At 34.6% G+C, this 25950-nt stretch overlaps 1 long non-coding RNA gene across 1 annotated transcript in view; it reads right to left on the minus strand.

Annotated features, from left to right (window-relative positions):
• The window catches only part of LOC139363290 (uncharacterized), a 35324-nt gene extending 12377 nt beyond the window's left edge, over positions 1–22947 (minus strand). The window contains exons 1-3 of the long non-coding RNA XR_011623324.1: positions 22570–22947; positions 8223–14220; positions 7680–7715 (exon numbers count right to left, since the gene is read on the minus strand). This is a non-coding gene — a long non-coding RNA (uncharacterized lncRNA). The remainder of the gene's footprint in view (positions 1–7679; positions 7716–8222; positions 14221–22569) is intronic.
• Positions 22948–25950: the final 3003 nt, after the last annotated feature.

The following is a 25950-nucleotide window of genomic DNA, read 5'->3' on the forward strand; positions in this document are numbered from 1 at the left end:
TCTGTGCTTGCCTGAAGAAAAGCTGAATGAAAAGTGGAAAATATACTGAAGAACTCAGATGTGTGTCTATTGTTAGAACCAAATGTGATTTAAATGTGATTTTTAGAAAAACTGGGCTTCAATTTAGCTAACATAACCAGATGATGTGTTAGGAAATCAGTCTTCCACACGATAATAAGCTACTTTGAGTTTCCAAGAACAGAAAAAGGAGTAAATTTGGAGAACAGGAGAATTTCCATTTTTCAGTAATTAATTAAACTTCATTTTTAAAAAAGTAAACAATATATGTATATAACAATTTGATTTATCTTGATCAGCTTTATTGAGCTATAATTTATATAAAATATAGTTTACCCATTTTAAATGTGCTACTAGATCAGTTTTGAGAACTAGATGCAGTTCATAACACCCACTACAATTACAATATAGAAAACTTCTATCATCCTAAAAAGTTTCCCTGTGCCCCTTTGCAGTTATCTTCTTCCCTCCAACCCTGGCTCCCAGAAACCACTGATTTGCTTTCTATCACCATTATTTTGGATTTTCTATATTTTCATATAAATGAAATAATAAAGTATGTATTCTTTTGTTTCTATTATCTTTCACTTAACATAGTGCATTTGAAATTGATCCATGTTGTTGAAATTATCTGTACTTTGTTCCTTTTTTTGCTGATTCATATTCCATTAGTTTGCTTTCCCAGTTCTTCACTTCCTAAGTCAGATTTAATTTAATTCCAGAAGAGCTGATAGTGAAAATATATTTTCCCATTGTGAAAACCCACCCCTACCCACAAGGATGTAGCCTGATGTCATGAACTCTTAGAGATGGAAACATGGTTGGCTTCAGTTCCTTCCTGTGCTCTGGGCTGACCTCTGCAGGTGGTGCTTCCTTGGCTCCATGTCAATTGACTTCTGGCCAATGAGAGGCAAGGTACTGGAGAGCAGGGGAAGGGAGTAACCCTCATATTTCTCTCTCCATCCTTTGCTTTGGTCAGCTTTTTTGAAAAAGGCTGTATTTCCTCTTTGGCTTCAGGGAGCAACAGACAAGCCTACCACAGTTCCAGTTTCCATTGAGTCAAACCAGCTCCTAGACTCCCGTAACACCAGCTTATTTTGTTCCTTTGGCTGTCAAGCCTAGTTAATGAACAGTTCTGTCCTGTTAGTTTCTGGGTCCTCTGTTTCTTGTTTGGCTCTCATCTCTACCCTTACATATGTAACCAGTTCCCTGCATTAAATTTCCTCTGTTGTCGCTACTTAGATATTCTATTTTCCTGGTTGGCCCTGATTACATTTAACAAGGTTTAAGGTACTTGATATTATCCACAGTCACACAATAACATGTAACACAAAACTTATTTAATTATCTTACTAATGCTGAAGCATAATTATTATTCCCATTTATACATAAAGAAATGAGGCCTTGAAAAATTAGGTATCTATCATACAGAAGGTCACAGTGCTAATAAGTAATAGAGGTTAAGGTGACAAAAGGTTGAGAATAGACTGAAAGGGCTAATAATGAGCACAGAGAAGTGCTGAGTAGGCTGTATAGTTAGCAGAAATTGGGGAAGTTTACATATTCTTGAAAAAGAGTGTAAAAGTATTCTGTAATCTGTTCCACATAAATGCAAACTATTACTGATCCTCTTTTCTGATAAAATTCGATTTCCCAGATCAATAACCATAGATAATGTACCCAAATTTGTCTTAATCTCCTTTAGCAACAACGTCATATCTGGCACAACAACTAAAATCGGGTCTCTTACTTGGTTGAGTTCGTCGTAGTCTATTAACTTCCTCAAGGATCCATCAGCTTATTGCAAGGGCCAGACTGGTAAAGCAAATAGAAATATAATGGAAATTACCATCCTGCATTTTGTATGTCTTTAAGAGTGATGCTAATTGCTGCCATTCCTCTTCAGATTAAATACAGTGATTGATTTACTATTTTCTCAAAGAATGGGTGGGAAGAGAGGAATGAGGGAATTGCACAGGATTAGATGTTTTCATTTAATATTTCCTACTACAATAACTTTTATTCCAAAGGCCAATGAATCAATGTGGGGAAGGTGCTAGATATTAAACATGTTGACTCACTTGTACAAAGACTGGGGTGATAACCACTGAGTAAGTCTTTGATCCAGGCCGGAGCCCACTGCATTTTATTACCTGGCTCCTCTACATCCCCACTCTAACAGAGCATCATGATGGCAACCTAGACCCTGGATCAAGCATTCTGAAAATGTCTGGGCATTCCCCCTTTACATATTTTATAGTCACCTGAATAAATGTCTACAGAACCCTTTTTGGAAAGCATTGGGAATGCATTACTGTCTACACTGTCATGCCATTGCAAGGTGTTTCCTCTTAAGGATTATGTTTCTATTTTAGTCAGTGGAATCCACAGGTGAAACTGGTTGAGGGCCAGAAATGAAGGTTTAAAATCATAACTTTTAATTGGGGCAACTTACCTCAGCCTCCTGATCATTACTCATAAATTATTTGTATAGGTTGAGTAGTAAATCTTAAGATATCCATGTATTTTGCTGCTAGAGATACATGTTTGATGGTCTCCATAGCTCTGTGCTGGTCAAGCTACCAGGTTGCCTCTCTAAGCTTGACACTCATTGTGATAATTACATATACTTGGCTCCTAATTCATAAATGCTACCACCTGGTATTCATTTTCAGTATGTTCCTCATCCACAGTGCTATTAGTTCTGGAATGGTATTTCCTACCATCAGCCTTGGCCAGCAGAGGCAGGCCACCACTAAATTACTAAGTTATGCAGGTGACCCTCTCACAAGCATATTTCTGATAGTTTGGTGAATAGTGTGTTCTATGGGCCTTCCCATGGAACATAGTCCTTTACTGGGTCTTCTGAGCTTGTGTTGTTTATTCGCTGTATCATGAGCCCTTCTCTGACTCTTTCAGAGTGCCATGGATATTCCGGCATTTCAATCTCAGCATGGGCAGCAGATAATGCCTCATATCTTGAATCCAGCCTGTTACCTGTTTGTAAATCAAGTTTTATTGAAACACACACAGCCACTCTCATTTATATATGTATTATTTATGACAGCTTTTCCACACTACAACGGCAGAGTTGATGAGTTGCAATTGAAACCACATGGCCTGTAAATCCTAAAATATTTACTATTTGTCCCTGGCAGCAAAAGTTCCCTTACTGCTCAAGTAGCCCATTGCTTGTCCATGCTTCTAGAAACCATCCTAGTAGAGTAGTGTTTCCAGAGTGTGAAATTCTGTGTTCTGAGAGTCCCAAATTGATAAGTTCTCCCTTATCCAACTTTATTTTCCAGCCATTCTGATCAAGAACCCTCAGAAACCAGTCTCGTGGGTAGTCTCCCAGTTCTTGCAGTATATACTGGCTACGTTCTCTAACTCTTTGGGAGCGCAGTCCCTTTCTCCATTATCAGTCTCTGCCTGTCCCTGACTGTCATGTTGTAACTCAACTCTAGTTATGGGTCTAACAGTTAGAAGGAGAGGAAGGGGCATTCTAAGACAGGTATATGTTGCCTTGCAAAGGAGAAGCCTCTGCTTCATTTTCAAGCAAAGAGGGAGTGCTAGCTTCTAGCAGAGAGGCCACTTGTGCAAATTCAGAGGATTTGGGGGATCATGCCTTTCATAATTTTTGAGAGTATCAACCCAGTCTCTCATCACCTTTGTAAGGATCCCATTATGTCCCAAGCAGTGCTTAAACCTTGGCATAGCTTTATTTAGAAGTTCAAACTCATTGGCACTCAATTACTCTGACAATTAAACCCTGGTCCTAGTCCTAAGCTTACTTGTCCCTCTCATTGCACATGATGATTGTCTCCTTATAAACTTCCAAGGTGCTTGTCAGGCTTTCTTATTGGCTTTTAATCGTTAAGTAATTGCTCTCCACTCCATTTTATTTTTGTCTGGAGATCAATCAAGTTTGTCATTACAGTTACTAATTCTACTATATTGCTAAATGCTTAATAGAATGTATTAGCGGATTAATTTTCTTTCATCAGTACACATTGCACCAAGGTCTCTCTGCTTTCCATCTACCAACAGTGATGGTATCCTTCCAGCTAATAACATACATTTTTTCTCCCAGAAAGGTGGGAAAATAGAACACGAAGGAAGGATGCTAGAATAAACATCCTGGATTCATCTATTCAATTTTATTTGTAATGAACACTGGTGTCACTTAGAATTTCACTATTAGGTTAACTATTTCCATCCCACTGTATCTTTTCCCAAGAGGGACCAGATTTCTTGACTGGAATATAAAGTACCTCAGAACTCTGCAACAATTTTATTACTCATATTAGCAACAGGTTAATATCTATGAAATGCCAAAGGGTAAAATGAATACTCAGTTGCAAGTATAACCAATCTATAAGATCATCCCTAGAGCCACCCTGCATTAAAAAGCGCTTCCTTTAAACGTAGAAAGATAATAACTAACATTACTTACATTGGATATTTGAACTTGTATTGATTTTTGTTTACTTTGTCACAATTTTAACTTTTATTATAGATTAAGGGGTACATTTTCAGATTTGTTACATGAGTATATTGAGTGATGCTGAGGTATCACTCCCAACACTCAGGTAGTGAGCATGGTACCCAATAGGTAGTTTGTCTTCCTGCCTGCCTCCCGCATCTAGTACTCACCAGTGCCTACTTTTCTCATCTTTAAGTCTATGTGTATTAAATGTTAGCTTCCACTTACAAGTGAGAAAATGTAGTATTAAGTTTTCTGTTCTTATATTAATTTACTTAGTACTGTGGCCTCCAGTTACATCCATGTTGCTGCAAGGGACATGATTTCATTCTTTTTAATGGCTGCATGGTATTCCATGGTATATATGTACCACATTTTCTTTATCCAATTCACTGTCGATGGGCACCTAGCTTGATTCCATGTCTTTGCTATTGTGACTGGCAGTGCAATGAACATACAAGTACATTTGTCTTTTTGGAAGAATTTTTTTTTTTTTGAGACGGAGTCTCGCTCTGTCGCCCAGGCTGGAGTGCAGTGGCGCGATCTTGGCTCACTGCAAGCTCCGCCTCCCGGGTTCACGCCATTCTCCTGCCTCAGCCTCCCGAGTAGCTGGGACTACAGGCGCCCACAACCGTGCCCGGCTAATTTTTTGTATTTTTAGTAGAGACGGGGTTTCACCGTGGTCTCGATCTCCTGACCTTGTGATCCGCCCGCCTCGGCCTCCCAAAGTGCTGGGATTACAGGCGTGAGCCACCGCGCCCGGCCGTCTTTTTGGAAGAATTAATTATTTTCCTTAAGGCATATACCCAGTAGTGAAGTTTCTGTGTTGAATGGTAGTTCTGTTTTAAGTTCTTTGAGAAATCTCCAAATTGCTTTCCATGGTGGCCGAACTCATTTGCATTCCTACCAACAGCATATAAGCATTCTTTTTTCTTCACAGTTTCACCAGCATGTTATTTTTTGACTGTTTAATAATTGCCATTTTGACTAGTGTGTGATGGTAACTTATTGTGATTTGGATTTGCATTTTTTTCTGATGATTAGTGATGTTCAGCACTTTTTGATGTTTGTTGGCCATGTGTATATCTTCTTTTGAGAAATGTCTGTTCATGTTCTTTGCCCATTTCTTAATTGGGTTATTTGTTTCTTTCCTTTGGACTTAAGTTTCTTGTAGATCTGGATATTAGACCTTTTCAGATGTATCATTTATGAACATCTTCTCCCATTCTATAGGCTGTCTGTTTACTCTGTTGGTCGTTTCTTTTGCTGTGCAGAGGTCTTTAGTTTAATTGGATCCTGCTTGTCAATTTTTGTTTTTGTTGCAGTTACTTTGGGGACTTAGCCAAAAATTCTTTGCCAAAGCCAGTATTGAGAATGGTATTTCCTAGATTTTCTGTTACAATTTTTATCGTTTGAGGCCTTACACTTAAATCTGTAATCCATCTTGAGTTAATTTTTGTATATACTGAGAGATAGGGGGTCTGATTTCATTCTTCTGAGTATGACTAACCAGTTATTCATTTATTGAATAAAAAGTCCTTTCCTCATTTTTTTGGGGGGGATCAATTTTGTTAAAGATCAGATGGTTGCAGGAGTGTGGATTTATTTCCGGGTTGTCTATTTTGTTCAATTGGTCTATGTGTCTGTCTATGTATGAGTACCATGCTCTTTTGGTTACTGTAGTTTTACAGTATAGTTTGAAGTTGGGTAATGTGATGCCTCCAGCTTTGTTCTGTTTACTTACTATAACTTTGCCTATTTGTGCTTTTTTTTTTTTTTTTTGGTTCTATATAAACTTCAAAATATATTTTTCTAATCCTGTGAAAAATGACATTGGTATTTTCATAAGGATAGCATTGAATCTGTAAATTGCTTTGGGCAGTATAATCTGAATGAAAGTTAATATACAGCTTAAATTTTTTCATACAGAAGGATTCTTCTTTGTTTTCACAACATAACTACTGCAATTTTCTTTCCTGTCTTCTTATATAAGTGCCAAGAAACATGAAGGTTAAAGAGAGTATTCAGTGACTTCACTGTTGAAATATCATTATTAGGTACTGAAAAAAATAAGAAAAAGAAAACTGTGGTTTCACTGCAAAGTTTTTAACCATCAATATTTAAGCACATCTAATCCTGATCTAACGGAGCTGAAAGGAGGAACATTTTCATTTGCTGGAGCTTTCAAAGATATCATGTAAAAAAATAAAATGTCAATAATCATATACTAACTATGGAATAACCACATAGGATATCATAACTGGGCAAGTAGTGACCTTCAACATTTTGAAAGCTTGAGCTTTCAAAGATATCATGTAAAAAAATAAAATGTCAATAATCATATACTAACTATGGAATAACCACATAGGATATCATAACTGGGCAAGTAGTGACCTTCAACATTTTAAAATTTGAACTTGAAAGAATGCAGCTATGTGAAAAAAATGCTGATGATGGAAAAAAATGGTATGTACATTAGCAGAAAGAGAACATGAGTTTTTTAAACACAGGGTGAGGAAGTGCAGAAATGGGATGATTTTAAAATGTGGAAGCAGAGTGTGAGTGATTGCTCGTTATAAAAAGAAAGTTGAAAGAAGCACCTGCAACAAACAAGTGAGGCAATTATAGCAGGGGGAGAGATATTGATGGCTAAAGAGTGAACATTATAAGGCAGATAGAATTGGGCAGGAATATGGTTGTCAGTCTTGTCATGTTCCATCCACATAGAAACTACAATAGCAGAAGTAAAGAGAAGGGCTGTGTACCCACTTTAATGAAGAATGTAATTCATTAAAATGTAAAGACATCATGCATATTATTTTTTCCCTCATAATCCATAACATTTTCCGTAGGTAGACATATAAGAGAGAAGAAATTACATGCTCATTTGCTCCTCTCCAAAGTTAGAAAAGTATTTTATTATATCATGTCTTAAATCTCAGTTTTTCTAACATAAAACCAACTGAATCCAAACCTGTATCTGGCTTTGGAATTTGTTTATTTGGATGTATATCAATGTGTGGGTATCTCTATCTCTGAGCCCTAGATATTCTCAGTACTATGGATGAACAAACAAAAACACAAAACATGCTTGAGTTATAAGTCTATTTTCTTTTGTAATCTTAGTGTAATAGAATCTCAAAAGTGAAAGTGTGGATTCAGCCCAAACCAGACTCACCAGTTAAACAATAACTGTGGACCACTCCTTCTACTCCTAAATAGAATAGAAATTGTTATTATCTAAAAATTCTTCTCTTTCAAATTCGCTAGACCATAGAAAACAAATATTATCTAAGAAAAAAAATTGTCATTGTTCAAATAAGTACTTAAAAAGTTAAAAGTGTATACAATATCATCATTCTGAAATATTAAAACTTAATAATATATAAACGAAGATAATAAAGAAGCAAATAAAATCTAATTTTAAATCTGAAATTTAAAAGTTAATTCAATGCTTAGTATGAATGTCACTCAATTTTAAATCATGTGACACTCATACTAGGCATTGAATTAACTTTTTTGTGTGACTAGTATATAGATATCTAGGGGCATGGCCCAATAAAGTTCTAGATCATTAAAATTCCTTAAAATGTTAACCAATTAATTAAGCAAGTGTTTATGAACAATTAGTGTATATAGTGTATTAGGGTTCTCTAGAAGGACAGAACTAATAGGATACATGTATACATGAAAGGGAATTTAATAAGGAGAATTGACTCACATGATCACAAGGTGAATTCTCATGGTAGACAGTCTGCAAGTTGAGGAGCAAGGAAGCCAGTAGTAACTTAGCCTGAGTTCCAAAACCTCAAAAGTAGGGAAGCCAATACTGCAGCCTTCATTCAGTCTATAGCCGAAGGCCCGAGAGCCATTGGTGTAAGTCCAAGAGTCTCAAACTGAAAGGACTTGGAGTCTGATGTTCAAGGGCAGGAAGCACCGAGCACGGGAGAAAGATGAAAGTCTAAAGACTCAGCAATTCAGCTCATTCCACCTTCCACCTGCTTTTACTAGCCACTCTGGCAGCCAATTGGATGGTGCCCACCCAGACTGAGTGGGTCTGCTTCTCACAGTCCACTCACTCAAATATTAATTTCCTTTAGCAACACCCTCACAGACACACCCAGTAACAATACTCTGCATTCTTCAATCCAATCAAGTTGACACTTAACCATCACACATAGTAATCTGTTATTTAATATCATTATTTCCAAACAAGAAGACTATACTTTATAATCCAAAAATAAAGAAGCAGCAGACCCCAGAAAACAAAAGCTCTATCAGAGAAGGTAAGGGGTCGGGGAGAAACGGTTGATTCATTGGGGGTTTGTATAAAGGTCTGCAGCTAGCTTTTGTGTCTAGAAATAGGCAAAAATGTAATTTGCTTGTATGGTTAAATTTAGAAACCTAAATGATAATTAAAATGTTTTCAAAATGGAGACACTGAGGTATAGATGAGAGATGGACATCAGATTACAGACTGGCCATCTGCAAAAAATTGATGACATGCACAACAACAGAAAAAAATTTTTTAAATTTACCAGTAGCAACCATACAAAACAAGAAATCCAACTTTATTTCTTACATTTTGGAATATATTTGCCAAGGAAAGGTACAGGATTCTGGTTGGCAGAGTCAGGCCTTAGAAGCTGTATTAGAGGGAGGAAGAAAATCTAATTCTGACAAATCTTATCAATAGCACATAATGTGTAGAGACATAAGCAACTAGGAAAAAGTCGTGATGAATTCTGAAACAGTAGATGCCCAAATTATTAGATACTAGGACTTGGGCTCTCAGAAAATGCAACAGAATCTTTGGGGCTCACCATTTTACATGGCTTCAACCTGAATTAAAAAAAATGACCTGAAACCCCAGAATATACTGCCACAGGACTAAGGGGATAACTCCAATTAGATGTAGGACAAAAATCTCAGATCAGAAAATAGAGGCCAGGTCATCTAACGTAGGCTGCATTCAGGTATTTGCAAAATTACCTCTTTCCTGGCCCTTCCCACCAGAAAGCACTGAAAAGGTAGCTAGAACTCTAAAATTTAGAGCTACAGCTCTAAAATTCAGCTCCCAAGGAGGTATGGTTCTCAGATATGGCAGTTAAAGGCAAATTGTAACCACTCACTCTCTAAATAAGGTCCCAGTGAAAGGTCTGTTTAGAGCTGCTCCTATTTAGCATAAGCTAAATGAAGCAACTACACAGCCATATTACACCAAAAAAAAAAAAAAAAAAAAAAGAAAAGAAAAAAAGAAAGAAAGATGGAATAAATAAACAAAAAATATCACAAGAGATCATAGCATGCAAAAGCCAGATGAAGAATTTCTTATGGGAAAAATAATCTAACAAATTCAGTAAAAAGATCATTTCCCACAAATATGTTATAAATAAATTTAATAAAAACATATATTCAATAATGTAAGAGTTTGACACTAAGATAAACAACCAAATAAAATTGAAAGAGAAGCTCCAGAACCAGGAAAATAAAAAAATCCAAAGGCTATTTGCAAACTAATAAAGAACTTGTGAACATGAAATGACAGACATACAAAAAGACAAGAGATTACCATTTGCATGTAAAGCAAGTGGTCTAAAATTTTAATGAAGTAATGGAAGGAAAAGATTGTCTGGGCCAAGGAAATCAGAAGTGGTGTGGTGCACTCAACATATGGCACGGGCGATATATTCAAAGACAGAATATAAAAATTTCCTAAAGCAACAAAATAAGTAAAATTGTAGACTGAAACATTTAAGAAGTTTTGGAATATAGTGCCTATGAGTCTTTCCAGAAAAGTATAAAGTCCAACCAACCAACAGATAAATCAAAAGAAAGATGGCAATTAAAAAAGGACTGTGGTGTTCGATGAGTCCTGAATCCATTAAATAATGAAAAAATAAAAGGAAACATCAGTGACATTTATATTACAGAAAAAGAATGTTTTAGAATTTTTGACAAAGAAAAGCAAATAATATAAACTTTAAAAACTGAAGTTCAAGTAAGGGGGTTAGAGGCAAACGGAGCACTCACTTTCTCATTTTCACATAAGCAGGAGATCACATAATACTATACAAAAAATAAATTTAGACTTTTTGGCATCATCTTGATGCTTTTGTATAATTTTTTTACTTTAGAGGTATCTTTATGAACTCTTGTGGTAAAAGATTATTTATCCCAGGTACAACAATCCATTTTGTGTGTACGTGTGTTAAAACATCAGTTAATTTTAATACTGCTGTTTAAAAAAAAACATTCAGTCAAGTTAAAGTTAGCAAAATTGATTTGAACAGAGAATAATTCATGAATTAGGCAACGCCCTGAAATAGTGAAGCCTCAGACAGCTCCCCGCAACAGTCTGAGCAGACAACTGTAATAGGCCAGACACCGAAGGAAAGTAGAGGAATCACCTGATTGGCTATAGCTAGGCATCTGTCTTACTCGGGCATGCCTGTGATTACGTGGCTGCTTGTGATGGGCTGAAACTCAGCTGTTTGTTAAACTTGTAAATTAGGTTTTAGTTTGTTTCCAGACTAAGTTAGGTTGTAATTTGTTATGTAGGAGCTCAAACTACAGAGACAGCCTCAGGCTTAAGGCCTCTTGCTTATTTAATTGAATAGTGTTAAACTAGCAACTACTATATGATCACATTTTATAAAATTATTACTACATGTGCATATGTGTGTTGGTGAGTGTACATTTCTCTATTGGCCTAGAAGTATATAGAAATATCTAGAATAATATTTAGTTAAAGCTAGTGATGGTTATTGTCAGATTATAAAATTAGGGGTGATATTTTGCTTCCTTCTTTGTTGTTTTCTATTTAGCTTGCAATTTTCATGATCCATTATTACATCAACTGTGAAATAATTTTTCTAAAAAATGTGGAAGAATTAATGGTCAAGATGGTGACCGGTCACATACTTGGAAACATTTGGTTGTTTCACAGTTTCCTTGGCTGAGCCTTTGTTGACCTAAATTTTATTCTAAAGAATAAAAAGCTGTTAGCCAGCTAAAAATAATGAGTTTTCAAAAAAATAACTGGACAGCCGAAGAACAATAAATATGTTTTGAGTCCAAAAAAGCACTTGGGAAATGCCTTATTGACAGTCAAAGAATGATGGTAAAATGTAGCATTTTCTAATGCTTTTTATCTTTAAAGTTCTCTCTGCAGAATATTTAATTATTCCTCATAGAATACCCTGAGGGTACTAGGAAAAATCATGGTTTTTATTACAGAAAAAAAAGGAACAGTTAAAAAAATCATGTCTGCTTCCTTCTAAGTTTATGGGTTTCTAATGTTAATTGTTTTCTACTGTCAAGTATATCTTTCAATGTGGAAGATACAAATTATTTAACAATTTAATTACAAGCTTACAATTTTAAACCTAAAAAACATTCCATTTTTACATTAATGCTGTTAGACCAATACATTTATACTTTAATCTAAATGTATGCCATCTACATAGGGTTTATTATCATCTTTTGTAGAAATACATTATGAGTACAAATATCTACTTAGAAATAAAAAAAAATTAAACTAGAAAGATCTCTAACACAATCCCTTTCATTTTACAGATGAGATACCTGAAATCCTGTAGATGAAGGGATATATCATTTGCCAAAATACATTGAACTTTTGGCAGAACTTGAGTTCAAACTCCCAGCCTCTCTCAGGCTTTTGCTCTTTCTATGCCACACAACAATAATTCTCTTGAATCCTGTTTTCTTAAAAAAAGAAAGATGTCAAAATGTCAAACCAGGTTATCTTTATATCACCTAAAGAAAGAGTTGAGCAAAATTTTCTCCTTAAATTCTTATAAATTCAGTTTCTGTGTAAATAACATAATATATAAAATCTGAATTATTACACACAAAAAAACTCAAAATATTTGATTCTACTATGATTAACTGTAGGCAACCAATATGGTAAAGTTACTATATGTTCCCTTGATTAGGAGGTGGAAATTGCTTATCAAATATATAGTAGTTCAACCAATCTTCTAGGAAGCTCCAATTTTAAAAACATGAATTATTTTTGGAAATTAAGGAATTTTATTCACAAGTTCAATGTACATCAGACACTGTGGTGATTGTCTGCATAGCTTTAACTGACACAATATTTATACCTAGAAGAGCTTCATTCTTTTAAAGCTATCATTTCCTGAACACATTTTAAGGCATTGTTTACTTATTTGTTCACTTGTTTTGATACACCATATTTTTGGCTGACAATTCTGTTATGTCATTTTATTATGCTTTGCTGTTTATATCTCTTTGAAATGTGTCACTCGAGCTTATAACTTTTTGTTCACTTAAATGCAGTTTAACAGGTATGAACTAAGTACTTGTTATATAGAAAGCATTTCTCGAAACACTGAGAGAGATCAAATATGATTACAACACAGCCCTTATCCTTAAAGATTTAAAATTATGGGGGAAACACTATATATAGAAATAACTAACATATGAGTTCCAACATAAAAAGTGCTGATACTAAAGTATAAACAACAGGCACTGGGGGAGGTCTGTAGAAATAAGAGGTGAAAGAACCACTTGTGATAGTCCTGACATGCCCTGAGAGCTCAATAGATGGTAGTGGTTTGTTTTTAGTCTTACTGTAGGACCACATCCTGCTCCAGCTCATCAACTCACTCCCCAGAGAACATCAACAGTATAAAAACATATTGTTATCTGCCATGAGTCTCTTCCATTATCAAGAGAAAATCAACCTACAGTAAATTGCATCTACAATAAAATGAGAATGTATTATTCTCATAATACATTACAAAATTTTACATATTCAAAATCTACTTTCTGTGCTCATTTCTCTCTTTTCTTGATTAGTTCCAGCAAAGTGACACCACTGGTTGAAGCCAGGATTATGGTCTAAGCTTTTCTGTGTTGAGACATAAGAATTATTTTTGACACCCCCAAAGGTGTATCATGCCAGATCCAAGACATTCACAGGCCTACATTTGTCATAAAAGAATATTATAGCACTATTTATAAGTTTGCTTATTCAAAAGTGAAGAAAGTTGAGAATTAAACGCAATCCCCCTCCTTTTTTTAAATTTTTTTTAAATTTTTATTTTGAGAAGGAGTCTTGCTCTGTCGTCCAGGCTGGAGTGTAATGGCGCGATCTCAGCTCACTGTAACCTATGCCTCCCGGGTTTTCAAGTGATTCTCTTGCCTCAGCCTCCCAAGTAGCTGGGATTACAGGCGCCCATCATCACATCCAGCTAATTTTTGTATTTTTAGTAGTGACGAGGTTTCACCATGTTGGCCAGGCTGGACTTGAACTCCTGACCTCAGGTAATCCACCTACCTTGGCTTCCCTAAGTGCTGGGATTACAGATATGAGCCACTGTGCGTGACCAACCACACTTTTTTTAATGAGTGTGAATCATTATCTTATATCATTTTACTAACAAAACCAGGATTTTCAAAACTTAGCATTAATTATAATTCCATGTCACATGACTATTTGTAGTCTTAGGAACACTTTGTGCTCGTTAGGCATGGGGGCAATCAGAGCAAATGGAAAAGAAAAGTGACTTTTCAGGACAGCTTCACCAAAGTGCCAGTTAATACAATCCAGTTGTTTGGAGTGAGGGAAATTTCCCACCAAGTAGTTAATCATCCTTTGCAAAGTCTTACAGAAACCTTGTACTCCTCTGTCCTTGGCACTTAGAAACATTCCACTCTGTGAGCGCTGGCTGCAAAACAAGATAAAGAGTAAAAATCAAGCGGGAGCTAACAAAATCCTTGCCACTCACAGACATTTGACTTGACTAATCCAAACCTACAAAATGTATCTTCAGATGCCTTTAGTCTGGTCTTGGAAATAAATATCAATATCAGACCCCATTTATTAGATAAAGTCATCAAGATTCAATAAAAATTAAAATATAACATCAAAATTTATGGAATACAGCTCAAGTAATGCTTAAAGATTGAAATGCTTTTATTGACAAAGAAAAAGAGTTTTCAAATCAATCATGTAAGGTTCTACCTAAAGACATCAAATAAAAGCAGCAGCAATAGACTTAAAAGAATCAATATAAAGAAAACAATAAGGATTAGAGAAAAAAAAATCTCAAACAGAAAACTAGGATATTTTTCAAATTCAATGAAATAAAAAGTTGGTTCATTGAAAAGATCAATAAAATTGACAAATTTGTTACTAGACTGAATGAGAAAATAAGACAAAAATTACCACTATCAGGAATGGAAGAGGGTTATTACTACCAAACTTACTTGAATAAAAAACATTATAAGCTAATGAAATAAAGAAATTCCTAGGAAGAAATAAATGACCAAAACTGATTAAAGAATTTTTTTCTCCTAACAGAAGAAGAAATAACAAATCTGAATAGATCTATAGTAAGAAAAGAAATTAAATTTGCGATTTAAAGTCTTCCCACAAAGAAAAGCCCAGATTCAGATGAATTTTGTAAGAGAAAAGCTTTCTCAGGGAACCCTGGTGTCTTTGTACATCTCCACACAGGCCATGTTGGCAGGCCTCATAGGAGGTTGACATTAGTCTAAACCAAGTTTTGGTGAATAACCCGGCATTTTTCCTAGATCAAGGAGAAAGAAACTTCCTAAGGCTTACTGCAAGGCAATTTCTCAGTCCTGTCTTGTAGGAGACTGCCACAAGAAATTTTTTCATCTATCTTCCTACTTTCAGTGAGTGCAGCACTTTCCAACTTTCTCCCTTCTTGGATATGGCTGGAGACTCATGTGGAAACATATAAGACTGCTTGGCTACAGTTTAGAGGATACTTCTCCATGACAGAGTGACCCACTCTTGTGTTGTCTATAATCTGGACTTTGGTTTGGTGTCATCTGTGGGATTAGGAGTGTGTGGAGTTGACATCATGCTAATCTTGCTTCTGTTGTCTGTGTAAATAATTAACGATCTGTTTTCTTTTGAGCTCATTGTCTTATACAACTGATCTATGGAAGTATGTGTGAAAAGTTAACCTAACAGCAGCAGTAGTCTTATTAGCCACTGCACTGATGCTTGGCTGCTTCATTGGTGAATTTTACAAATATTTGAATAAATAATGCCAACCCTTCCCCCAGAAAACACAGGCAGAGGAAAGACCTGCTGATCATAATTGTTACCCTGATACCAATTACCTTCAAACCATAGCCAAAGAAATACTAAAGAAGAAGAAAAAAACAATTATAGAAAAATGTCACTGATAAACAAATGTGCAAAACTCCTTAGTAAATGCACACTTAAAAAGGCGCACTACGACCAAGGATTCATCCTAGAAATGCAAGAATGCCTTAATGTAATACGAGAATGCCTTAATGTAATACATTCTATCAATAGAATGAAAGAAGCAACCCGTATGATCACAATACATGCAGGAGAAGTATTTGAAAAATAAGACACCCATTTATAATAAAAAAAACTCCCATCAGATTTGGCATAGAAGTGAAACGTCTCACATGATAGAGGGCACATAAAAAATCTCACAGCTGGTATCATCATTAATGATAAAAGACTGAATGCTTTCCTCTTAAGGTTAGGGACAAGCAAGAATGCCTGATCTTGATGCTTCTATTCAACATTGCACTTGAGGTTCTAAACCTAGATGATAATAATAATAATAACAATAATATTAATCAATTAAAGGCAACCAAATTGGAAAAGAAAAAGTATAAAACTCTTATAAATGATAAAATCTTTTTTATGAAAAATCCCAAAAAACTGCACGCGTGCACACACACACACACAAAATCTATTAGAACTAATTAAACAAAAAAAGTTGAGGAGGGTAGCAGTGAGCGATCTCGGCTCATTGCAACCTCCGCCTCCCAGGTTCAAGTGATTCTCTTGCCTCAGCCTCCCAAGTAGCTGCGATTACAGGCGCCCACCATCACACCCAGCTAATTTTTGTATTTTTAATAGTGACGAGGTTTCACCATGTTGATCATAGTCAATAAATAAAAGTAAATTGTATTTCTTTACACTAGCAACATACAATCAAAAAATGAAAATAAGGATGTATTACCATCCACAATACCATCAAAAGTAATAAAATACATAAGAATAAATTTGACAAAAGAGGTATAAAATTTGTGCTCTGAAAATGATATAACATTGCTGAGATAAATTAAAGATCTAAATAAGTAGATGGACATTCCGTGTTCCTGAATTTGATAACTCAATGTTGTCAACATGATAATTATCTGCAAATTGATCTATAAATTCAAGGCAACTCCTAACCAAAAGTATATCCAGCTTTTTTTTTTTTTTTGGTAGAAATTGACAATCTGATTCTACAACTCATTTGAAAATGCAAATAAAGTAGAATATCCAAAACAATTCTTAAAAAGGACAAAATTGGAAGACTATTTGATTTCAAAACTTAAAAAACCTACTAATAAAGCCACAGTAGTTGTATAAATGCAGTATTGGCACAAAAATAGGCATGTTGCTCAGTGGATTAGAATTGATAGTACAGAAACCAATGCTTATATTTATTTATAGTCAATTTTTATAAGTCTTATTGATGCATAATTCACATACCATTAAATTTAGTGTACAATTCACTGATTATTAATACATTCAGAGTTGTGCAACCATTAGTATTATCTAATTTTAGAACATTTTTATCAGTCCCAAAGAAACTCTACACTCTCTAAAAGTCATTAATATTATTATTACTATTACTGTTATTATATATTCCCACAATTCTCTACAGCCCTAGACAACCAATAATACACTTTTTGTCTCTCTGTATTTGCCTTTTCTATAAATTTCATATACCCAATATCACACAGCATGTGGTTTTTTGTGACTGGCATCTTTCACTTCATATAATATTTTCAAAGTTCATCCATGTTGTAGCATGTATCAGCACTTCATTTGTTTTTATTGTCAAAAAATATTCCATTGAATGAATATGCCATATATTATCCATTCTATTGGTAGACATTTGGGTAGTTTCCGCTTTGAGTTACTATGAATAATTCTGGTATCAGTATTCACATACAAGTTTTTGTGTGGATATAACTTTTCATTTCTCTCATGTATATATTTAGGATTGAAATTGCTAAGTATTAAGTTAACTATGTGTTTAACTTTTTGAGGAATTGCTAAACTGTTTTCCAAAATGGGTGAACCATTTCAACCCCCCCCCCCGAGCAATGGATGAAGGTTCTAATTTTTCTAAATCCTCACCAATACTTGTTATAATATGTCTGTCTTAACTATCCTTGTAGGTTTGAAGAAGTATCTTGTGGTTTTGACTTGCATTTCCTAATAGTTAATGATATTAAACATCTTTTTATGTGCCTTTGGGCCATTTGTAGATCTCCTTGTAGATTATCTATTCAAATACTTTACCCACTTTGTAGTTGGGTTATTTATCTTTTTATTGTTGAGTTTTAAGAGTTCCTCGTATATTCTGAACATGTTTCTCATAACATACATGACTTGCAAATATGTTATCATATTCTGTGTGTTTTTCTTTTGATTTCTTAATAGTATTCTTTGAAATTCAAATGTTCAAAATTTCAATGAAGCCCAATTTGTCTATTATTTATTTTGCCTAATTTATGCTTTAGTCTCCTAAGAAATTATTGCCTAACATAAAGTCGTGATCATTTACTCTTATGTTTGCTCTTAAGAGTTTCACAGTTCTAACTCTAACATAGATCTATAATCTGTTTTAGTTCATAATTGTATATAGTTAAAGGTCCAACCTCATTCTTTTGTATGTGGATTTCCAGTTGTCTCAGCATCATTTGTTGAAAACTATTCTTCCCCCAGTCTCAGCACCTTTGCCAAAAATGTATTGACTATAACTATTTATGATTCCAATTCTATTCTATTGATCAAAATATTTATCTTTATTTCAACACCACACAACCTTGATTACTGTAGGATTTTTGGTAATAAGTTTTGAAATTAAAAATTATGGGTTATCCAACTATGTTCTTCTTTTTCATAATTGTTTTGGTTATTCTGGATCCCTTACATTTTCATATGAATTTTAGGGTCAGCTTGTTAATTTATAGAAAAAGTTGGCTGAGATCTTAATAGAGATGGTGTTAAATCTGTAGATCAATTTATTGAGTATTGCCATCTTAATTATACTTGCTTACAATCCATAAATATTAAATGTCTTTCTATTTTATAGATCACAATGTTCTGCAGTTTTCAGTGTACAAATCTTAAACTTTTGTGAAATTTTGTCTAAGTACTTGGAATTTTTTATACTATTGTAATGATATTATTTTCCTAGTTTCATTTTTTGGATTGTCCATTACTAGTACACAGAAATACAAATGAATTTCACATGGTAATGTGTAACAGTGCTGAATTCATTCATTAGCTCCAGTGATTTGTGGGAATTTTTAAGAATTTTCTCTATATAAGATTATGTCATCCCAAACAGATAGTTTAACTTTTCCTTTTCAAATATAGATGCCTTTTATTTTATTTTTCTTGCTTAATAGAACCTCTCATACCATAGTAAATAGAAATGGTGAGAGCAGTCAACTAGTGTTTGACCAACATGAAAAAGACAATGCAATAACGAGAAGATCTTTTTTCAATAAGTAGTGCTGGGATAATTGGATATCCACATGCAAAAAGAAAAAGAGGACAGCTTCTCACACTATATGAAAATTAACACAAAATCAGTTATAGATATAAATGTAAGAGTTAACATTCTAAAATTTCTAGAAGAAAACGTAAGAGAAAATCTTTGTGATCTTTTTAAACTTTCAGTTTTTACATTCAATGCCAAAAGCAAAACATATAACAAACAAAACATATAACAAACATATAACAAGCAATTAATAAATTGGACTTCATTAAAATGAAAAACCTTTGTCTCAAAGGACGTCATTATGAAAATGAAAAGACAAGCCACAGACCAGAAGAAGATATGTGTAAACCATACATATGTGATAGAAGGCTTATATCTAAAACATATAAAGAACTCTTTCAACTCAAAGAGGACATGTAATCCAATATAAATATAGGCAAAAAACTTAAACAGATCACCAAATAAAATATACAGGTGGTATATGCTAATAAATGAAGAAGGATGTTCAATGTCATCATAAAAACGCAAATCTACTGTGAAGTATCACTATTCCACCCAAGAGAATGTCTATAGTAAAAAAGAGAGCCAATACAAAGTTTTGACAAGGATGTGAAGAAACTGGAACCCTCTTACATTGCTTATGAATGTAAAATGGTACAACCATTTTGGAAAATGGTTTGGCAGTTTCTTAAAATATTAGACATAAACTTACACAACACAGCAATTCCTCTTCTAGGAATATGCTCAAAAGAAGTGAACAATTATATCCACAAAACCTCAAATATGCAAATATCCATAGCAACATTATTCATAATAATGACTATTAATAATCCCAATGTTCACCAAATGGAAGATTGATAAACTAAATGTGGTATACTCAGACAATAAAATGCTATTCAGCTATAAAACATGCTACAGCAAAATTGAATCTTGAATATATTACCTTGTGAAAAAAAACAAATGCAACATAACTACATATTGTATGATTCCATTTATGTGTGTGTTTTTGTTTGGTTTTTGTTTGTTTGTTTGTTTTTCAAAGTACAGAATATACTTAATCTGTGATTTAAAAATTTTTAAATTGATTTTTAGATCTCCATAGCTATAAAATAGTCTGTTATTCTCAAGGAGTTGCATTGCCACCAGCATCCCCAGTAAAAGCAGAGGTCATTTTCTCTTTATCACTTAGATACAAGTAATCAGTGCCACCCACAATTGATCATCGGATCCTTTGAATAAACTTTTCATCAAACAGGTACTCTTTCACATAAGTGATTTTGTTTTTCCAGAAAATTCAGAGCAATAGGAAAATAACTCAGAAGCAGCAGTGTGATTAAGAAAAAGGATTGTTAGAAAACGTATGAGACAGATTCAAAATAATTCTTAGGTTCTTCACAGAATTTTCCTAAAGTCCTAATTAGGAACACACAGTTGTTATTTTACTTCATGTTAAGGAAAAATGCCATAAAATAATTATAACCCAAATCAAGGGATTTTATCATAATTACACATAAATATATAGCTTAAAGACAGTGTTCCATTTGACATCAAAAAGTGGCAAGCATTAACTAAAGAAATGAAGCCTACCAAGAAATATTTACAATCTAACTGAAGGACAAATTATACTGTTTAGTCTAGATTGTTTTTAAAAAAAGTAGAAGGCTTTATAAATATATAGTAAAATACCAAGAGCTTAGAGACTTAAAGTATAGACTTTGGACGACTGAACTAGAGAGTTCAGGCATTCTGTGCTGCCGGCTAAAGACCTGATACAAAATATGGAAGTTTTTATGCAGTGAAAGCCCAGAAAGTACTTCCAATATCCAGGAGGAAATCTCAGGGAAGGAAGAACAGGAGGAACATGAGATCCTTTCACCAGGACCCACATAAATCTATACAAGGTGTGAGGATGCTAGTAGCAAGAGGAATCACCACTGGGCAACTCACATAGAAAACGGAGGACTCCTGGGAAGGAAGGTCAACACTTGGAAATTAATAACAGGACGGGTAAACACACACCAAGAACTGAAGTACTGAGTTAGGAGAAAACAAAGAAAACCAAACTCTTGATTTCTCCCTATTTCAAGAGGTAAATCTGAGGTGAGGCCAAAACTATAGAGAAGGGTTATTAATTGCAGCGACAGAGCGTTTGGAGACAGGAGCCAACGAAGACATTGCACCTAACTAAATGTCTGGTACAAAGTCAATGCTCCAATATTTACTTGTGAATTTTAATTGATATACAAAGGACAATATTTGGCGTGGTATCTTAAGAGTATACATGGCAACCCCTGAATAGTGAAAACAGAAATATAGGTTTTTTAAAAAGAATAATAAAGAGTTTTTCTTGCATACATTTTAGGAACTTTCTCCTAAGTTTACATTTCCAAAAACTTGCTAGCTAGCCTCAATAATACAATGTCTGGTCTCAAAGAGGTGAGGAGGGGAGTCGTTAAAGTTTAAGATGGCACTAATAACAAGAAATAATGCTGTACAACAAGAGTCCATCCTTTCTTTTTTATAATCCTTTCCTAAATTTTTGCTAACTGTCTAAAAGCGAAATTCAAGAACATCCTTTGGAGTCTCTTGGGATTAAGGCTCTCTCATGCATTGTACTTTGTCAATTAGCTACATCAAAGACAAGTGCAAAAAAAGTTAGATGTACTTTCACACTATATTATAGAGTTTTCAGCTTATATTTACACATTTGTAGGCTGGATATTTAGAATGACTTCTTAGCTACATTGGAATCAGTGCCAAAAACAAAATTCTTCTTGCCTCTCTGTCCTCAACAGACACTATGTCAATGTTCTTTCTGTGACCACAAAAGCACTAATTACAATAGGGAAAAAAACTCCTATGTCCAAGTAACAGATATTATTTTATAATTTAAAAAACAGCTATTCTTGCATAATGATATGAACCCTAGGAAAGATGTCCTAGTCAGTTATAATTTATTTAAAATATGATTGCACTCCATTATAAAACAAAATTTATAAATGTTGTTAATATTTCAAATCTACAACAGTCAGAGATCCACGAAACAGGATTCGATTATCCAATTTGAAGATAACACTGGCCTTCTGCTGCCTCCCACTGCTCAGACTGGGGACATTGAAACATTTGAAACCAAGAGAGACTGACACTCAGGCAAGTATTTGAGAAGTTTTGAAAATTCACCGGGAGGCAAACAAACATTGAAATCTACAGCTAACATGAAGTTTTTGAAATTTCAACCTTTCAGATACAATAGTTCACCTTATAACCACTGCAGGTTTAAAAAGTAATATAACCAGATGCTAAAAGCGTATGCTTTGAAATCAGAGCCTTAACATGGGATCCTCACTCTGCTTCTTAATAAGTAACTTGATACACATTTTTAAAACTCTCTAAAACTCTCTTTCTTGATTTATAAAATAACAGGAATAATATTATTAGTTATCTTATGGGATGTCTTGTAGATTCAGATTATATACATAAAGAACTTACCACATTACCTGGCACAGAGAAGGTACTCATTGTTCGAGAATCTTCATTGCTTTTATTATTATTCTAAACAGAGCAGCTCTTACAGGATCCTTTAGCCAAGTGTCAGAAATATAATCCTGATTTAGCATATAACAATGCCAGCCACTGCCAGGTGGGCAGACAGCCTCTGACCTTCACCAGCAAGCCCCTGTGGTTCACTGAATATTGGCTGTCAACACTAGCCCTCGCTTTAGCTAATGGGAAAGGTTCCCCCTAATAAATTCTACTAATGTTTCTAACATGCCCCATAGGTACTGGAAGAGAAATTTGGAGACTTTTTCCAAATCTAAAAAAGAATATTGGGTTTGATTCAAGAGAAAAGTCTGCTCATTTCCAAACTGTTTGAACGAATCCCAGAACACAGTGGAAAGTGGTTTTGGTTCATTTTATTTGGGAATCTCTTTTTGATGCCTGTGCCATCTAGCAGCAGGGTCCTAAGGAGTACTTTCTCATGTTAGTCATTAAAGCTAAGGTCTACAAAGTATTCATAAAATTCAGGCTCCAGCTCTCAACAATTATCAATATCTAAGTGTAATAAATTTTCTTCCCAGGGTCTCCATTGCCCATATAATGAGGAGTGATCAGTATACACTGAATGAATGACAATTCTTTGTCTAGCAACAGCACTGAATCTGCTAGGTGGCAAAGGATCAACACAGAAGAGACCCTTAGGGAAGTTGTTGAGAAGTCAGCATTACTGTCTATTAAATCGAACACCATCCAACTCATACATATTGTGAGAGATCTGAAAAATTATCTGTTGTTCTTCTCAGACACCCATTTTAGATTACATGTTTAATTTAATGGTTGAGGTCTTTGGGAATCTGGATCCCTAGTTCTTTTCAACATACTATGCACCTTCTGGATAAAATGGAGTACAAGGTAGGTGGCTCTTCCTTTCTGTATTTCTAAATAAAGATGCAAAAGCATTTATTCAGATCAGCCCTCTCATGGCACTACATTTAAATTAGAAATTATAATTATTTTCCACTGCCTTCTCATTTATTTATTTTAATATACTGTACAGAGCAGAAAGAAAGGGTAATAGAAGTGTTCTGAGTGATTTTCCAACAAATAGAAATACCTTCACTTGCATTACACCTATAGTTGGTATGATTTACCTTTTGCCATTTCAGTGCCATTTTCAATCTAAACTGTGACAACTGGAAAAAATTATTTTTCTAAGCCACAGTCTGTTGCTAACCAGGGAAACACATTCCTCAAAGAAAGTGCAAAATTGTTTAGTTCTCCTCTTGCACACTAGCATAAGTAACTTCTCAGTCACTTCAAGTAGAAGTCTGCCACAATCTTCAGTCCCCTTGAATATTAACAAAAATACAGTGTTAGCAGGTATTTAATAGATCCATCAAATTATCCTCCATTCACAGCCTGCTCTAGCCACTCAGTGATGAACCATTACACCTACTGAGTCTAGATGCCCTTTCTTAGTGCTCTCCATGGAAAAGGAAGAGAAGTGTCTCATCCAGTAAGTTCACTGCGACTGCTGCTCTTGGCAATACTGCAGAAGGCTTTCTTCTGCCTGGAGACAAGGTTGGAGGACAAGAAATATTTGAGAGAGGACTAAACTGGTTGTGAGTTGAAACATGTTTTACCCCAAAGAAGGAAGGATAATATATTCAAGGAGGGAAGAAAACTAATGCAAATACAGTGTTTCATATATGCTAACAGTACCTTCTGGTTTATTACCACCTCAGGTAGTGCAAACTTCTATAGATGACACATAACTTAAGCCCATTTCTCAGGAAATACCAACACAGGTGAGAACTGATTTTGAAATGAAAGGACAGGAAAAAACTGAATTAAATGCTCTAAAATTTCTCCAAATTTATAATGACTGTATCCTATATGAATAAATAACACAGTTTCTTCTATAAAATGTGATTGTTTTGATCAAGCTATTGAGCGAGTACCAGACTAGAATAAACACTCTCAAAATAATCTGATATGTGAGCAAAAATATATTCACGAAGAAATGTGGATTTCAGATCAAATTTATAATAGTCAAAAACTAGAAACTCTTTTTATGAATCCAGTTTTTGATTAAGAAAATTATTTACTTTAATGAAATTAAATAATATGCAGCCATCATAGTTCACATTTTTATTTACATGGAAAAATATCCATAAAAAGTTAAATAACAAAAGTAATGTGAAATAGAGAAATCAATGTTTGAAGAAAACTGAGTTATTCTGTCAGAAAAGTGAAGAGGTTTGTTTTCTTTCTTTTCTGGAAGAAACGGGGTCAGGAAGAGAGGGGAGGAGAGTAGGCAGAAAAAATAGCCAAATAACATGAGGAAATCACGCAGGAACTTTAAAGAATAATAATTCCTAAAATTGAATTTTAGATTGCATTTGCCAAAGTAAACCCCGTTTAGCCCTCTAAGACCTTCACTCGGAAGTTGTTACGTGCAGAGGTTTTTGTAAGAAAAGATTATTTTGGGGAAACTCTACTGATTTCACTTGTATGTCAATGCTTGGAAAGATGTAAAGAAGAACTTCAAATAAAAATGTGCTAGGCAGTAAGTTAGAACTGAAAGTAACAATGAGGCTTAGAGAGGTGCCCCAGGCTTCAAAACTGTGTGACTCAAGCCCCTTTAGTAGGCGAGTGGCAGAGTAAAGTCCACGCTCTTAATAAATGGTCATGTTTTTTCCTATTCAGTTACCCATCTGTGAGCTTTTCAAATCGTTCTCTAATAGAAATGATAACTTTGACAGGAAAAGAAAGCATTAAAATAAAGACATTTCGGTACCTACATGAAAAGACCATTCATAAGATGTTGAAGGACACTTAGGTGACATCCGTGTCTATAGATCAAGTGGCAGATATTGTATCATTTGGCTGGAAAGGGAGCCTAATAGTGAACATGCAAAGAAAGGGCAAAGTAGACCCCGGGACAGAATAGTCAGCATCAGGAAAATCTAATAGAACATGGCTGGGTGTTTTTTAAAGAAAATTGGAGAATCTTAGAGGATGGAAGATGCTATTGTTGATCAAATGTCACAACTATTTGGTAACTAAGAATCGTGGAGTGCTTACTAAGAAAGATCCTGTGATAAACACTCTAAGTGTATTATTCCATTTAAATCACTGAATAACCCAGGAGGAAGATGCTTTGATTATCACCATTTTAAATATGAGAAAACAGGCACAGAATGATTAAATTACTTAGCCAATGTTCATCAGGTAGGAAGTAGGATAAACATAATTTGAATCTAAATAGCTCAACCTGAAATTCACAAAATAGCTTATTAATTACTGTTATGTGCCTAATTATGTGCCATGCTAAAAGTTTCACGTGGGTTATTCATATAATGCACACAA

The sequence above is a fragment of the Macaca nemestrina genome, chromosome 5, assembly GCF_043159975.1.
Source record: "Macaca nemestrina isolate mMacNem1 chromosome 5, mMacNem.hap1, whole genome shotgun sequence".
In the NCBI taxonomy this organism is placed as follows: Eukaryota; Metazoa; Chordata; class Mammalia; order Primates; family Cercopithecidae; genus Macaca; species Macaca nemestrina.